Genomic DNA, 15,465 nt, shown 5'->3' with positions numbered 1-15,465 from the left:
CAAGCTGGATTCCGAAGCGGCAGCAGAACTAGAGACCAAATTGCTGACATGCACTGGATTATGAAGAAAGCCAGAGAGTTCCAGAAAAACATCTACTTCTGCTTCATTGACTATGCAAAAGCCTTTGACTGTGTGGGCTACAGCAAACTATGGTAAGTCCTTAAAGAAATGGGAGTGCCTGACCACCTTATCGTTCTCCTGAGAAACCTATACGTGGGACAGGAAGCAATAGTTAGAACTGGATATGGAACAACTGATTGGTTCAAAATCAGGGAAGGAGTACGAGAAGGCTGTATATTGTCCCCCTGCTTATTTAACTTATATGCAGAATACATCATGCAAAAGGCCGGACTGGAGGAATCCAAAACTGGAATTCAGATTGCCAGAAGAAATATCAACAACCTCCGATATGCAGATGATACCACGCTGATGGCAGAAAGTGAGGAGGAACCTTGTAATGAGGGTGAAAGAGAAGAGTGCAAAAAATGGTCTGAAGCTCAACATAAAAAAACCAACAACTAAGATCATGGCCACTGGTCCCATCACCTCCTGGGAAATTGAAGGGGAAGACATGGAGGCTCCATGGTCACTGCAGATGGTGACAGTCACGAAATTAAAAGACGCCTGCTTCTTGAGAGGAAAGCAATGACAACCTTGATAGACATCAACTTGCCAACAAAAGTCCAAATAGTCAAAGCTATGGTTTTTCCTGTAGTGATGTCTGGAAGTGAGAGCTGGACCATAAAGAAAGCTGACCACCGAAGAATTGATGCCTTTGAATTGTGGTGCTGTCACAAAGAGTTGGACACAACTAAAACGACTAACCCCCCCCCCAAAAAATACTCATGTTTCCATTGTGCAACTAAGGGAATTAAGATATTCTTGTCTGTTGTTACTACAAAGCCCGTCATTCTAATACTGGCTGCTAGGAATTCCACTTTGATGTTTAGAGTGGTTTGACAGATTATCGCTTTCCTGGAACAAAATGCTACTTTGAAAGTGACTCTCCCTCATATCTGAAAAAGTGCATAACTCTCCGAAATAGAAACACACTGAAGTCTACCATATATCGAAAATGGATGATGATGATTAATTTATTGTTGTTTAGTTGTTTAGTTGTGTCCTACTCTTCGTGAACCCATGGACCAGAGCAGGCCAGGCCCTCCTGTCTTCCACTGCCTCTCAGAGTTGGGTCAAATTCATGTTGGTAGCTGATGATGAATAGTGCCCCCCATTCCAGGTCATAGGTCTTTGTTTTCCCTATGCACACTTTTAAAAACTGCTGATCTGAAAATGTGGAAATACTGCCACAATCCTGGAAACAAATTGATTCAAGCCATCTCCAAAATAGTTGGATGAGTTGCTCAGAATTAGAGATGGACACTTACCACTTACTTTTGACGCTTCTGCACATTGAGCTCACAGGTGTTGGACAGGCACCCTGGATTCTGTGCCTTGCCTCCTCCTATGAGCACGTACTCAAAGGAGGAGGAGCAGGGAAACCCGGGGTGCTGATTCTGACAGGGTGCCTGCAGGAAGAGGTGTGACACAGAATCTGGGGTCCCCATCTGACACCTGTGAGCCTGATCTGCTAAACCACACTGAACTGTGGTGAACACACATCTCTACTCTGAATCTGTTTCACAGTATTATAATATATATTGGGGTTAGGAGGGAGTAGCATACACCATTGACAAAAAAGGAATTGAACTGAAATTTTAACCCGTCTATAAAACTAAGGGCTAATACACATGGCTGTTCACATTTCATTGAAGCTTTTATGTGTGAATCAAGCACTTCTGTTGAGTAAGCAAAGAGAGCGATTACCACCTGAACTCTCTTCAAACATATACCGTATTTTTTGCTCCATAAGACGCACTTCCCCCCCAAATGTGTGTGTGGGGGAGTCCGTGCGTCTTATGGAGCGAAGGCAGCAATTTCATCCCTGCTGGCCCCGTGAGCCTTCTAGGACCCTTGCGACGCTCCCCCACCCCCCATGGGGCCAGCGCTGGCGAAATCGCCAGCTTCCAAGTGGGGGGAGTGTTGCAAGGGTCCTGGAAAGCTCACTCAGACCCTTGTGATGCTCCTCCCACCCCCGCACAGGGCCAGCGCCAGCGAAATTGCCAGTTTCTGGGAGTGTTTGGAGGCTTGGGAAGCCTCCAAACACTCCCAGAAGCTGGTGATTTTACTCCCCTGGCCCCGTGGGGGTGGGGGGTGGGGGAGCGTTGCAAGGGTCTGAGGGAGCCTTCCAGGACCCTTGCCACGTTCCTCCCACCCCCGCATGGGGCCGGGGGGGTAAAATCACCAGTTTCTGGGAGTCTCTTCAGAAGGTGTGTTACAGGACCCTTTAGAGACTCACCCTGCCCCCCCGCTGGGCCAGAGGGGGAGGGGGAAATCGCCAGCTTCTGGGACTCTTCTGAAGCTTCCCAAGCCTCAAGTCCCAGAAGGTGGTGATTTCACCCCCTCTGACACCCGGGGCGGCGGGGTGAGTCTCTAAAGGGTCCTAGGGTGTGTTCCAGGACCCTTTAGAGACTCACTCTGCCCCCTGGGGGTCAGAGGGGGTGAAATTGCCACTTTCTGCGGCTCTTTTGAGGCTTGGGAAGCTTCAGAAGAGTCCCAGAAGCTCGCAATTTTGCCCCCTCTGACCCCTGGGGGAGCAGGGGGAGTCTCTAAAGGGTCCTGTAACATCCTAGGACTCTTTGGAGGTTCACCCTTCCCCCCTCCCCGCCGGGCCAGAGGGGGCAAAATTGCCATCTTCTGGGACTCTTTTGAGGCTTGGGAAGCTTCAGAAGAGTCCCAGAAGCTGGTGATTTCCCCCCCCCGACCCCCAGGGAGGGCAGGGTGAGCTTCCAAAGGGTCCTAGGGTGTGTTCCAGAAGATGGAGCTCTCCATAAGGCTCACCAATTTTTAGGAGAAGAAAACAAATTCTTTTTTTCCCCTGTTTTCTTCTCCTAAAAAATTGGTGCGTCGTGGAGAGGCACGTCTTATGGAGTGAAAAATACTGTATATGTATCAGTCTGGGACAGATTTTAACTGGTCAAATGACACAGGAAAAAGAAATAATTTCCCCTCACTTAGCATAGTTACCAATCCAAATAGTTTTATTCCTTCCCTATTTTCCCACTAGAAAATTTACTTTTCCAGGCTACAACTCATTGATTTTACAATAAGCCTAGAAACGCTTACTTACAGCCAGGTTAGCAGGGATATTTTATAAATAATATTCTGAAAATCTAGTTTTTCCAGACTTTGACCACAAGAGATTTGGGAGGGATAATTCTATTCATATTCACAGCAGAACATGATTGCAAGAAAAACCTGGGGTGATCCATTTCCAATCCTCTGCCAAAGAATTTGACCTTTTGTCCATGGAGCCAACAGCCTTTTGACCAACCAGGTTTTCCTGGTCCATCAAAAGGCAAATCAGGGGATAGGCATTCAGCCTGTATACTAGATGGGGTTGCACTTCCCCTGAAAAGTCAGGTCCAAAGCTTGGGTGTGCTCCTGGACTCACCCCTGAGCTTGAATGTACAGGTTTCAGGGGTGGCCAGGGGTGCTTTTGTACAATTAAAGTTGGTGCCATGGTGACACATGCCTTAATTACACCCTTTTTGGATTACTGCAGCATAATCTATGTGGGATTGCCTTTGAAGAGTGTTCAGAAACTCTACTGGTTCAAAAATGCTGCAGCCAGACTGCTGATTGGTACTGGTTACAAGGAGCATGTAAATGCCTTACTACAACAGCTTCACTGTCTGCCAGTCTGTTTCCAGGCCCAATTCAAAGTGCTGGTTATTACTTATAAAGTCCTATACGGCTTGGCTCAAGGCTATATGAAAGATCTTATCACCCCAAGTGAACCTTCTTGGCTTTTAAGACCTTCTGGGGAGGACTTTTCTTAGTTCCACCAACTTCCCAAGCTTGTTTAGCAAGGGCACAAGAGAGGGTCTTCTCAGTGGTTGCTCCCAGGCTTTGAAATGTGCTGCCTCAAGAAGCCAGATTGGCCGTCTCCCTCGTGCCCTTCCATAGTCAAAGACCATCTTCTTCAGGCAGGCTTTTAAGCAATAAGTTGTCTCAGGAATGCATTGTTTATTAATTTACAGATTTTTAATTCTTGGTTTTAATCTTGGTATAGTTTTAATTGTTTTTGATATGATAGTGTTTTTAAAATTGTTAATTGTTTTATAGTTTACGTGTTATGAACCATCTCACCTATGGGGAGAAAGGCAGCAAACACACACACACACACACACACACACACACACACACACATTTTGCTCTGCACTTAATAGTATTATATGGTCTTAACTTATTTTTTTATTAGAAAATGTATTAATATGTTTTATGAGATAAGTGCAATATATGAGTAAAATGATAATTGTACTGCTGTTCTTTCCATATATATACCTGCAAGGAAATAGTTTCTGTTATAGCGCAGAAGTTGCGTGTGAAATGAGACAGTGAGAAAGTGCAAGCAAGAGAGCAACTTAATGGGTAGGCAAGAAAATAAGAGACTATTGGTTGTGTTCCACTTTTTCTTTTACCAACCCAATGGGATTTGTTTGTAATTTCTGTGAAGTGTAAGAGTGTGTTCTTTTCTCTATGTCCTGTCAGCTTTCTTAGTTGTTTATAGCTTTCTTTTTTTCTAATCCTTCCTCATCTTCCCTTGTGTCCTTTGTAAGGCCTGATAGCAGCTTGCCGTTGATCATTACGCTATTTCTTTGTGGGGTTTTTTTGTCTGGCAGACAACATTTATTCCCACCCCCCACCTCCTTCCATGACACTTGACAGCTGGGCTTTTTGATAACCGTTGTATTCAAGAGCGCCATGTCACTCAAAAATGAAGAATTAGCACTGGAGTGTTACCAGGAGCTACATTTTTAAAAGTTTCTCATGTGTAACACTAGAAAGATGAAAGTGATGAGCCAATGTTCAACAACTGAGTCAGTGGACCTATTTTAGTTGGGACTACCAACTGGATTTTGGCCACAAATTTCTTGGACTGAGCCTCTTTCTGTGCCTAACGGGGGATCATTTATCTGTGCTGACTGGATCACATTCAGCTAAAATAGAAGCCAGATCCCCCAGTCTAATCCTGTCTGGTGCCATGGTTTGCAGTCTGGCAATGCCTGTTCGTGTTGGAAGATGCTGCTGCCATGAACTCAGGAGGTCTGCAGTAGATTAAGGAATTGAAAGCCTCATAATGCAGTGGTTACTCTGTAGTACTGCTGCCAAAACTCTGTTCACGACCCAGGTTCAGTCCTAGGTAGCCAGCTCGAGGTTGGCTCAGTCTTCCATGTTTCTGTGGTTGGTAAAATGAGTACCTAGCTTGGGGGGTGGTGGTGGACGAAATGTGTAGCCTTCATGATTAAATTGTAAACCACCCAGAGAGTGCTTTAAGCAGCACACTTTGAGAATAGAGATAGCCATATTCATATATGAATATCTCTATGCAGCTCGCCTTAACAAGGGTCCGGCCTCTGGAGCTGGACTGTCCACTGCGGTGAGGATGGCTTTGTTCATCCTTCCAATCACCCCCGAGCACTGCTCTCTTCCCGCTCAGCATCTTTGCAAAGAGATTCGTTCGCGTTTCCCCTGCCTGGAGTGGCCAGCTGAGCGGGAAGAGAGTGGTGCTTAGAGAGTGACTGGAAGGATGAGCAGGGCTGCCACCACACCACGATGTGTGAATGGACGGTCCGGCCCCAGGGGCTGGACCTTCATTAATTCCAGCTGCACAGGGATATTTGTATTTGTATACAAATAAGAATACCCACATTTCTATTTGAGAAGATCTTGGGTGGCTCAATTAGAACCCAGATAAGAACCCATAAAATTTGAATTATTCCCCATTAGCTAGATGGTGAGGACTTATGATTTAAAGCAGTGGTTCCCAACTGTTTTGGAACTGCGGACCAGTTGTGGGGGTAGGCTCCATGTGCAAGGGGGGTGGTGGCACCCTGTGCTTGCGGGTAGGCGTGCTGCACTTGCGGAGGATGTCGCACTTGTAGGGGTCATGTCGCACTTGCGTGTGTGTGTCGTGCTTGTGCACATGCATGCAAGTGTGACATGCCCTTCCCATGAGCGCAACACGCCCACTGTGGGGGGGGGCAGAGATCTATCTCTGTGGCCCAGTCCTGGGAAGCCCATGGACTGGCACTGGGCTGTGGACCAGGGTTTGGGGCCCCCTGATTTAAAGAATATGGGAGAACATGAAAATGATAGGCTTTTCTATTTCTATTCATTGATGCTTCAGGATGGCTTCCTTCAATGAAGAACTGAAGGGAAATTAGGCTGAGCAATGAATTAGCTGGATGCTCTTGCTCATGGGCCACATATGGTATGAGTGGCAGCACAAGAGAGGGCCTTTTCAGTGGTGGCTTCCCATTTTTGAAATGCCCTCTTCCCAGAAGCTTACTTCATGGTCACTGTAGAATCTGAAGAAGAGTGCCTTGATTCTTCTCAGCATTTGAGCAGCTGTTTTAATAATTTTAGGACTTAGAAGCCTATTAACTTGCTGCTGGTTTTATAATAGTTTATACTTCTGATATCTTGGACCTTGCCTAGAGATCTAAATATTTACATGGGAACCTTCCACTTCTTTTTTAGCATGGTGGTTTGCTGGGCATACATGTTTAGAACAGGATATCTTCATTCTGAGTTTTTAAAGCACATTTTGTCTTGTGTGTTCCTAGATCTTTAATATCATCATCTTAAGGAAAACATTTAATTCAAAGGGGAAATAATAATAGGCAAATGTAATGATTTTTTTAATATCTGGAGCTTATCTTGCTGGTATGAGTAGGTGAGATAGATGTATTCTATGGATATGTGTGGGTGGGTGTTTTATATATATGCAATATATCTATTCCAACAACCTAAGTTAGAAATGGGAGAGAAAGGAAGCTCTACCATGAATTTGCATTTGATGTTTAATCATCTGAGTGCAGTGTGAGGCACAGCCTGAAGGGCTCTCTGTTGTTGCATTTTTCCCTCTGTATGTTTTGTTGTTGTTTGAGGCTTCTGGAACAGGGCCATAGCGCTCATACTTGGTTCCATAAATGGACTCTGAACTAGAAGCCCTGGGGATGAGACAGATATTAAGAAGTATTAATAGTGAAAGGCAATGATGCAATTCACTAGAATAGGTATCAGCGCTGTTGTAAATACAAAACTGTTTGCCGGCATGACAGATTCTACAGAGTTATCGTAATAGAATTTGCCTCATAAAGGAGAAATGTTCAAAGTCTAGAATTAAGGACGGTGAAAGGAATAAAAGAGACAACAGTATTTGATAGTTCTGTCCTTTGCTATACAAACATGGAAGATGAATGGTAATGCAATGGTAGAAATGTTCTAAGGAATCAGAGTAGTAATTCACCACCTCACAGTAATGCCATTAAGAAAGCCCTATAGGAAGGGAAAAAACAATCATCTGTTCTCTGAGTAAAGCACACAACCAATAACCAATGTAATAAAGTAGAAGCAATCTAACATTAGAACTTGGGAAGACATTAGAAAAGCAGAAATGATTGACAAGGAAACTAGAAAGGTGAAGTTGGTTAAAATTGCTCCTTGTGCTTTCACTGATCGTTATTAGAGCAAAATACCAACAGAGAAATTATGCTGATTTTGTATGGGCAAAGGGATTCGGGAAGTGATATGTAATGGTTACTAATTCTAGAAGAGCAATCTCTACCATTTGGCAAAGTTAATGTTGTCCAGTGCCCAGCTATTCCTACTGCATTTTTGTGGATACTGCTACAGCTTTTGGCAGCCGTAGCATAGACAATTCTTCTATGACTATGGAAGTAGCCACCAGCCACAGCAACCAGAAGCTGTGGGTGGGCAGCACTTTGTAGCTTCCTTGTTCCATCTTCTAAACTTTCTTGCCATTTTCGTATGTGATTAAGCAGCACCGTGTATGCAACATAATCTGCTTTTCAACCCCTAAACTAGTCTGTGGTTTCTGGTGTGGTGGACAGGGCTCGGACTCAGCATGACATCAAAAGAGCCTGCCCATGTGGCATCTGTGATGAGATGGGTTTTTAAGTTAAAAATCTTTTAAGGCATATGGGTTTTGTAATTAAGAAATGAGCCAGAGAGGTTCCATCTTGTTTCTTTGTATCTTTGCTATGCTGACAAGTTGTTTTCTAGGCGAGCAGAGAGCATGTTATTCTGAAGGCCTGAGAAAAAGGACTCGGTGCGATTAGATGGGAATTGTTGTGACTCTTTGATAAACCACCGTAACCCAAATAACATCTGTTGTGTATGAGAAAGAATTCATGTGATGCAACAGGACTGTTTGCCTAGTAACGAACTCTGATTGGATGACATCGTGGGAAGGTGCATTAGGCCCTTGCCAGTTACTCTTGAAAAAGGAACTTTTTACCTATGGACTTTGTCTTTCCAAGGCCGACTTTCAGTGATTCGTGACCTACATTTCAGCCATATGGGACTTACCCTGATGTTTTGAGAGAGGGTTTGGTGGCCTACCTACATGGACTGGTTTCTATGCTTTGCTGGATTACTTATAGACTTATGGATTTTTCCTAAGGACTGTGCATGGACTATTTTCTATGGACTGTTACCTATGGAATATTCTTTATGGACTTCTTTTCTTGGAATACTCCATATGGACTATGCTCTTGTAATTTTGTAAGGACTATGGTATATTTACTGGATTTTTCTTTTCTAAGGACTATGGGACATATAATGGATTTTTACTTTTGTTTAGGGATTTTTATTCTATAGTATCACTGAGGACTATAGCCTTGTTATAACCAACTTGGATTATTTTGTTTACTAATGATTTCCTGGACTGGAATGGTTTTTTATTCATCTTAATGGTTTTTTGTATTTTTGAATACTTTTATATTTTTCATGTTTTCTTTGCCTCACTACATCTGTGTAACTAAACAGCACAATGCTAGTTTATTTGTTTTGGTTTAATTTGGCTTAGTAACATGCTTTTTCTTTAATAAAATAAAGATTATAAAACTCATTTGGTTTCCTGAACAGTACACTTGCCATAGGGTCATCTGAGAGTGCTGCCTCGGCCTAGCTTACTTAGAGTCCTGTCAGTGGTGCAAGTTAAGTCTAAGGACTACAAAGCCCACTTGACCTTTTCACAATAATATCTGAGAGTACCAGGGTGTTCTTATGTGGGCAGACTTGTGAGAAGGAGTATTGTAGCATAGCTGGTTGAATTGGACTCTTCAGCCCATTTTAGCATGTGCAAACTCCTGATTGCTCTCTGTGTTGTGCCAGGGACACGTACGAGCACCAACAAGCTGGGGATGAGGGAAGGAGACTGTGAAAAGAGTCAGTGGATACATGCACTTTGGCCTGCCATGACATTTGAAGCAGAGCGGGGAGGAGAACAGCAGCATTGCAACTTGTGAGACTTCTTGGTATGAATGTTGTGGTAGCAGCAGTGCAAGGCCTGATGAAAAAATTCCCAGGGTATGGGAAAAGCACGAAAACCACTTCCCATGGTATTTGTGCTTTACTAATGTCTTCCCATGCAGGATCCAAATGATACTGGTAAATCTGGCAACCACTGCAACTGCTGGATACATTTTGCCACCTGGCTGGCTGCTGAAAAATTATATTTATTCTCTTTGCTCTAAATATCCTCTGGGTAGCTGGGTTTCCCCCAGACCCTGGACCAATGTTCCTTTCATATCTGTTTCTGCAATCAGCTCGTCTAGAAGCAGAATTTGACCCTGCTCCAAAACCTTGTCTGCTCTGTCTCTATGGCATCACAAGAGCCTGCTCATGTGGCATCATAAACTTTTGTCATGTGGTTTGGCCCATGAATCTCAGAGAATGGGACACTGAGAATGGACCTCATTATTGCATCACCAAACAAAGTTCAACTGCCAATCCAGCCAGTTTCTGTATGCAAACTGGTAATGGGGCTCCATTTAGTTCTTCACCTCTGTCAGCAAAATGTCTTGAGCCAGCTGTGAATTCTATCTGGGGATTAGTCACCGTGGGGAAGCAATTTCAGTGAAAAATACAGTGGGGCAGAGTATACATCAATGCTTCTGTGAGAAAGCCCAGAGGTTGGAAAATTTGGTTTTTTTCCGAGGCTACAGCTCCAAAATCTTCCAGTGTGCTAGGGAAAAATGATTTCCCTAAACTCTGGGCTTTCTGAGTATTAATGTACACTCTGCCCCAAAAATGAGTGGTGGGAGAAAGAGCCAATTAACATGGTACAAAGCCCAGTCATTCTTATCATAATTTTGTGGAGAAATTAATTTGTAGGTTGATACACTATACACACTTGATCTTAGCCAAAAGGCTGAGAAGCGATAGGTTGATATATCCTAAGATATTATTTATTTATTTAAAATACAGTGGTGCCTCGCAAGACAGGCGCTCCATTTAACGACGAATCCGCATTATGACGAGGTTTTGCAATCACAAAAGCGATCGCAAAACGATGTTTTGAGTGGGGGAATTTTGCTGCACGATGATTGGTTCCCTGTTTCGGGAACTGATTTTCGCTTCCCAATGATCAAAACAGCTGATCGTTGGGTTTTCAAAATGGCCGCTGGGTGTTCAAAATGGCTCCCTGCTGTGTTTAGGAGCAATTTTTCGCTGCACAGGCACCCGAAAATGGCTACCCCATGGAGGATCTTCGCTGGATGGTGAGTTCTTAGCTGATTGGAACGCATTAACCAGGTTTTAATGCCTTTCAATGGCTTTTTTATTTTTGCTTTACTACATTTTCATTCTACAGCGATTTCGCTGGAACGAATTAATGTCGTAATGCGAGGCACCACTGTATATCTATGCCACCTACCCAAAAGGACCCAAGGTGGCTTACATCACTAAAACAATATTTAAAAGCTAAAACAGTAAGTATACAAATATTAAAGATATAGTTATAGCTTTTGAGCACTAGAAGCTTAGACAATTCTGTTGTGCCTGTGGAAGCAGCCACCACAACGGTGCAGCTGTAACCAGTCATTCTTGAAATTACACGGCTTGCTCCCTAGTTTAGGAGAACAGTTCTAAAAACCACTTATGGGTCAAACCACGCTATACAGTATGCATGCATCTTGCTTTGAGCTGTAAATGAACCAGTCCTTGTTTTGCACAGATTAAGAATCAACGTAATCAGGGAACAATAAGCTCTCGCTTGTATAGGTTGTGGAACATCATAGAAAAATTAATAACACATGCAAAGCCTGTAACTACTTGCTACCTTTTGGGGATTTCATCAGAATTGTTATAAAATCAACTGCTGTATTATACCTAAGCAAGTAGTTACAGGCTTTGCACGTGTTATTACTCTCCATTTTTGTATTCGTTATAAATTGCCCAAATGGTTTGATGTTAAATTCTTTGAGGACAGAGCACAGTGATAAAGTGCACTGCGATTGTTCAGATGTTCAGTATAATTTTCGTTGCTGAATTTCTTCTTTCTACTCTGATAAATGTCTACTTAGCCCCAGATCTTGTCGCTTTATTGGTCTCACAAAATGATTTATATTAATCTCAGTCAAAAAGCTTGCTTCTGCACATTGGACTTTTGGGCCAGCTAACAGCTTCTCCATGTATGGCAACACTGCTGAGTGCTCTGCTCTTAGGTCTACCACTCCATTCCAAACTGCATACTTGTATCTCTCCCTGGAATTGAAATCAATGTGAAAGTTATGCTTATGATGAAAACATGTGTAGATTGCAACGTTTGGCAGTGGTGGTGTAATGGAAGGAACAACGAGGGAGGGTATACCTCCCAGACTTTTACAGACCAGCAGTGACAATGCCACCTGAAGAACAGCCATTCACAAACAAGGTGATTGCCAGTCCCTTTCCCCATGTCTGATATGTGAATGGAGTGATAACAAGGCTTCCAAGCTTTGCTAATCTGTTACCTCCTAAATTCCTATCTTGCCAATCTAAAATCTATATGACATATCTTTATTATCTCAATACCTATAAAACCCTAAAATGGCTTGGGTTCAGACTATCTGAAGGGCCTTATCTCCCCATATGAGCCTTCTAAGCTTTTAAGATCATCAGCGGCAGCACAGGCACATTTGATGGGGACACAAGAGAGGGCCTTTTCTATGGCTGCTCCCAGGTTATGGAATGCTCTCCCTTGGGTGATCAGGCAGGCCCCCTCCCCTTTTATCCTTCGGCCAACAACTGAAGACCCACCTCTTCAGGCAAAATTAGTGATCAGAACTGAGTCTCTAAATTCCATTTTAAAGTTTGTTTTAAAAGTTTAAGTGTTTTGATCATTCAATGTATTTTAATTATCATTCTAGTTTAATTGTTTTAATGTATTATTTAATAATAAGTAATGTGTTATTTAGTAATAAGTAAAGTATTCTTTATTGTGCTTTTAATTCTCTTTTTCTTTAAAACACTGTGAGCCACCTTGGGTCCCCTTATCAAAAGAAAGATGGCCTATAAAACAAAGCAAAAAAAAGTGTGGTGCTTATATACCACCCCATATATCTTTCTGGGTAGTTTAGAAGTTAATTATGTAGGCTACACATTGCCCCACTCCCTAGTGGGTACTCAATTTACCAACCTAGGAAGGATGGAAGACTGGGTCAACCTTGAGCCATCTACTTGAGCTCAGGATTGAATTTAGGTCATGAGCAGAGTTTTCACTGCAGTACTACAGTTTCACCATTGCACCATGAGGCATAAGCAAGCAAGCAAGCAAGCAAGCAAGCAAGCAAGCAAGCAAGCAAGCAAGCAAGCAAGCAAGCAAGCAAGCAAGCAAGTAGATATTCTTCTGGGGATGGTGTTCAATATTGAGAAGGAAGTGAGCTGGAAGAAACCGTTTTAATCCTCCCCTTCCACCACTGAGTGGACCTGATCCACACAAAGGACCCAAACATTTATATAGAAGTGGGGGGGAAGTACTGCACAAAACATCATTTAAATTACAAGTAATTTGGTCAGTTTTGGAGCTCAATGTGTTTGTTCACAGCCATCTTTTAATTAAAGTATAGCTGTTACAGCCTGTGATTTTGTTTTTTTATTTTAGTTTTTGGCGCAAGAGGGAATTTGTTAACTGCATGCCCATCAGAATAATGGAAAGGGTAATTATCCTTATTGTGCTTAGTGACATTGAACCCTTTATTAATCCGTGACTGGAGCCGCATAACTGCAGATAATTGCTGCAACAATATTGTCTGTGTATCTTTAGCCCTAAAATAAATATTTTTTTCTGAATTAAATTAGTTTGAGATTTAAATGGAATCTTCTCCCCCTGTTCCTTGCACACTGAAACATAAACACTTCTTAGATATAAAAATAGTGTCAGCCTCTAACTATCCGGTGGGTTTTGATGCATTGGATATTGATTTTGTTAACAGAAAAACCTAACAAGATCTTGCTAACATAGAGGGACTGTCAAACTGGGATACAAAATAAATGACCACTTTCACAAAACAAAATTTGTTACAGTTGCTTTGACAATTTGATTCGCTTTGAAGCAAAATCTCATTACCTTTCCCTTTCTCTCTCTCCCCCCCCCCCCCCCTTTGGTTTGGTCACATAAAGAAATACGTGAAATCAAACTGCATGTTTGGTCTTACTTCAGACAAACAGCAAAGGAGTTATGAAAACTCTACCCAGACTGTACTATTTAGTATAATTGGCAGGTGACTGCATGAGTGAAGCTCTGCAAATATAAAACTGGCATCATAAGGCTGTGTTGGCATCTGTCAGTGGTTAATTGTCCAGTAATTCATTCATTAGGGGACACAGAGTTGCCTTTTTGTCACCAGAGGGAATATATGGCTGAGATTCATTATATTTTTGGAGGAGGGTCTTGAATTATAGATAATTAAAGATGTAATATTTATGAGAATTGTGGAATAGGAAGACTGATTTTTTTATATTTTGTGTGGTTTATTGCCTGAAACATCTGTTATTTTTGCTTTCCTCTACATTTGAATTTTTCACACCTCAAATTATTCCATTCTGCAAGAGAAAAACTATGCAAATTTTGGGAAATGCTTCAAAAATGAACTCAAACAAAATGCTCTGCTATTTGCATTGAACAGAATCTATAGGACAAAGCCATTGGCAGTGGGACGGGGTTCCTCACTTACATTCCTAGTACAGTCCCTTCATATAAATGTTAGATGAGGAGCCTGTCAGAAAAAAGGAAATGACAACCTACTTCAACACTAGCTGGGATTCAGTCCCAGACATTTAAGACTTAAGCACAGATAAGTCTGCCAGTTTTGGCATGTGTAACAAAAATAAAAACAAAATGATTGTGACAATATAAATTGTGGCAGTACAAATTACAATCCATCTCCTGAGGCACAGTTTCAGTTCCTCACATTTTTTTCTTGTAAACCTCAGCTTCTTTCCATCCTGGCCATGAAAAAAATCTGTAAATTTTGGTGAACTGATTTCAAAACAGACTGAAGGAAACTTCAGATCCATTTCTTGTGTGGATGGAGTTGTTTTCCAGGCCTATCACTCCTTTGTTGATGACAAGAAAGACATTCCAAAGGGGAATGGTGTTTGGATGTCTTTGTTATGTAGACCCAGCAGAGCCGTATTCTGGTAACTGGAAAAACATGAAATCCACTTTTTGTGCTAGAAATTATTTGTAGTCCTGTTCCTTAGAAAAATATGTGGGTTTTATACCCCTGCTATACTTGCTGCTCCATCTACCTGCCATTGTACTAGTGCAATTTAAAAAAGCCAACATGTTAGGGAGAAAATTAAGCCCAAACAAATGGTTCATATCTACAGAGATTTTGACATGGTAGAATATTTTTCTTTTTAAAATTTTTCACATAATCTTTTACAGAACCTTTTCATGTAATACTGAAACCTCTATGATGAGACAACCTCAACTTTGGTGGTGGTGGGCTCTTAAATTAAGCACTCTGCAAAGGACTTCTGAATACTTGCATCCTTACTTGCTGACAGAAGGGGGCAGCTAAGACCCACCGTTACCAAGTTCTTACAATGCCCTTTTAGCCTTGCTCCAGGACATTGTAGGAAATTTTAAAAGGGGAACTCAAAGTTCTTGCTCTTTCTCTTCTTTCTCAGATCTCCGTGCATAAACTAAGGCTAGTTTATGCACGGAGATCTGTGAGAAGTGAAACCAATGTGGAGAATATATCAGGGGTCACCTACCAACCAGAGGTGGGATTCAGCAGGTTCTCACCTATTCTATAGAACCGCTTCCTAAATGTACTATTGGTTCTTAGAACCGTTTGTTGGCCTGAGATGAATGAAGGAGGAGGGGCCAGGTGACCAGCGATGAGCGAGGGGGAGGGGGCACAATTAACTGCCTCCCTTCCCACTCCACACTGAGCCGTATGAGGTGGGATATGGGTGAGAGAGATAAAGCCCAGGAAAGAGCAGAGGTGTCACTGGCGGAAAGAGGGGGGAGGATGAGTCCTTGATGTCACTGGAGGAAAGCCCATGGCCTCGAGGCGGGGGGGGTGATTGACAAGGCAT

The 15,465-nt window shown here is 42.5% G+C and overlaps 1 pseudogene; it reads right to left on the bottom strand.

The window, feature by feature from the left end:
* Positions 1–10,162: 10,162 nt before the first annotated feature.
* On the bottom strand, positions 10,163–10,318 carry LOC144586210 (U2 spliceosomal RNA; annotated as a pseudogene).
* Positions 10,319–15,465: the final 5,147 nt, after the last annotated feature.

The sequence above is a fragment of the Pogona vitticeps genome, chromosome 1 (assembly GCF_051106095.1).
Source record: "Pogona vitticeps strain Pit_001003342236 chromosome 1, PviZW2.1, whole genome shotgun sequence".
Lineage (NCBI taxonomy): Eukaryota > Metazoa > Chordata > Lepidosauria > Squamata > Agamidae > Pogona > Pogona vitticeps.
Note: the sequence above shows the minus strand (reverse complement) of the source record. Positions and strands in the feature narration are given on the sequence as shown.